This window comes from Tiliqua scincoides, chromosome 15 (genome assembly GCF_035046505.1).
Source record: "Tiliqua scincoides isolate rTilSci1 chromosome 15, rTilSci1.hap2, whole genome shotgun sequence".
Classification (NCBI taxonomy): domain Eukaryota; kingdom Metazoa; phylum Chordata; class Lepidosauria; order Squamata; family Scincidae; genus Tiliqua; species Tiliqua scincoides.
The window spans coordinates 4,946,464-4,948,963 of record NC_089835.1 but is presented as its reverse complement, the minus strand read 5'-3'; the positions used below and the strand labels follow the sequence as shown (position 1 = coordinate 4,948,963).

The 2,500-nt window shown below is 49.5% G+C and overlaps 1 protein-coding gene across 1 annotated transcript in view; it reads left to right on the top strand.

Annotated features, from left to right (window-relative positions):
• The window catches only part of ITGA10 (integrin subunit alpha 10), a 35,894-nt gene extending 33,400 nt beyond the window's left edge, over nt 1-2,494 (top strand). Inside the window, 1 exon segment of the mRNA XM_066610212.1 lies at nt 1-2,494. This exon segment is cut by the window's left edge and continues 323 nt beyond it. The gene's annotated coding sequence lies outside the window, so the exon portion shown is untranslated.
• The last annotated feature ends 6 nt before the right edge of the window (nt 2,495-2,500 follow it).

Below are 2,500 nucleotides of genomic sequence, written 5' to 3'. Positions count from 1 at the left end.
CCTCTTGAGAAACCAGGAAAAAGACATTGGATCTCATGTAGGCTTCCAAGCACTGGATACATTGACCTTGCTCTGCAAAGAAGCTTCAATGGTCCTGGTCCGAGGCTCACCCTTCTTCCCTGGAGGGGCAATTTTGGACAGCCTTTGGCAGGGCCAAGCTGAACTGGATGGAAGACTGTATGGGGGCACCAGTCCAAAGGCGACTGCGTCACACAGCCCCACGTTCTCTACCAAACTGAAAGCTACAAAAACAGCAGTCCTGGCCTGCTCTTGCTCACTGCCCAAAGGGCCACCAACTTACAGTGAGAGTGAGGCCCTTGGCTCAGGATCCAGGCTGAGTCAAATCCATGAGTGCCAACCCCATGGATCAGGAGGGCCCGTTCTATCAGCAAAAGCAGTTGGACACCCTGGAGTTGAGGACAGCTACAGGATCGAGCAGCAGGCTTTGCAGAAAAGGTTAGATTTGAAGGAAAAAAAATATAGCAGTTCAGGATTTTGTGGGAGGAAGCATTGGGCCTAAAGAGAAGCCGAAGGGAAAGAGCTTTAAGAAAGGACTTGTGCCACAGGCAAGAGAGGATGGAGACTTACTTCTCCAAAATGGATTCTGCTTCTCCCATGAAACTCCAGAACCTTTAGCCCTCCAAGCTGCTCTGATTCTGGGCCGGGGTGGCCAAACCCCAGCTGGCTAGCCACAGGCGGCTCTGACGTTTAACGTGTGGCTCATGGAAATTCATTGGCCAAGCTCCTTTCTGCATCACAATTACAAATATGAAAGGTCAATAAAATGTCTTCCAGGTTTATCATTATTTACTGGGTATCAAACAGAGTCCTCTGAATTAAAATTAAAGTCTAATGTTCATAGTAAGTAGATATACTTAAGGATTTAAAATGCTTCTTAAATATTGCAGCTCTCAAAACATCTGAAGTTTAGCGTATGCGGCTCTTACGTTAAAAGCAAGTCTGGCCACCCTTGGTCTAGGCCAGTGGTCCTCAAACATTTAGCACCGGGACCCACTTTTTAGAATGAGAATCTGTCAGGACCCACCGAAAGTGATGTCGTGACCGGAAGTGACATCATTAAGCAGGAAGAGATTTAACAATCCTAGGCTGCAATCCTGTCCACGCTTACCCAGGAGCAAGTCCTATTTACTGTCATTAAAAGCATATACAAAGCACCCGGCCAAGAACACTCTCCATTTGCTGATCTTCTTATTAAAGTCTTTTATTCAACTTTTCGATAGCAAACGAAAGACACTAAGTTTGAAAATGAGTGTATCTGGTACACTGTTACAACAATGGAGTTACAACAGGATTTTTTTCCTTTTCCTTTTTGCCTTCTTTCTTTTCTGGGACATGCCTCCCTCCCCCCATCTCCCATGCCCCTTTTTCCTAGGGAGTCCAAGTCAGACCCCCCCCCACCTTTCTGGTTCTCACTGGAAGGAGCTTTTGGGCTGGTGCGCAGTGGGTGCTTCGGAGCTCGGACATGATCGAATGGATTGAAACGTGGACAAATAAAGGCTGCTGGTGGTGGGTGTGGGGGAGGGGTAGAAAAGAAAGCAGTTGGGAGCAATGGCTTTTGCGTTTTAAATACTGAGGAACAGCCTGGAGAAAGAAAAAAAACACACACACACACACCCAGATGGTTTTGAACATGTCGCAAAGTCTTTGTTCCGGAGGATTAAACGTGGTCCACTGGTCAACAAGGCAGCAAAATGGATCTCAGAATGGCGAGCGAAGAAGAGTCCCGGTTCAGACAGACCCCCCCCCCCGAGGAGGACGCGGAAAAAGGGCAGGAAAAAATCAAATGCCACCAGGGTGCTTTTGTGGGATCTGAGGTTCCCCCCCACCCTGAACACGACCCTCCTTGTTTTTTAAATCTCCATCTGGGCCAAACAGCCTTTTCCTGAAGCAGAAATCAAGTCAAAAAATGAAGCCAGCGACGCCTGCCAACCTAATCGAAAGGAAATGCAGCAAAAACAAGAGCTCAGGTTGCAGGCAAAGCGGACAAGTCCCGATCCAATCAACGCCACACCTCTGGATACGTCGCGAAGATACACACTCGCTCCCCCCCCGCCTTCCAAACAGTTCGCCAGCTGAATCCCTCGCACACGCACACACACCCACGCGGAAGAGGCGTGGACAGTCTCCTGCCCCAGAGAGGCTCGCTGGACCTGCAAAGATCTTCTCAATGTCGGAGAAAAAGGGATGGGGGGGAATCCTTGCTCCCCACAACCCCGTGCCAAACCTCTAACACTGATCACACCCCCGGGGAAACTAAGGGGTTAAAGAGACCGTGTGAATGCAGCGATGACCCAGGCAGAGAGGTCCCCGGTTTCAGGCGGATGGCCAGCTTGCTGCAAGGATGGGGTGGGCACGGGGTGGCAGTTCTCTCTCTCTCTCTCTTTTCCCCTCCTTGCTACTTGTTTGTGGTTTAGTTATCATACAATTTACAACTGTAGTAAAGACTACTACAGGCCTGAACCGGCTCCCCCAGCCCCCA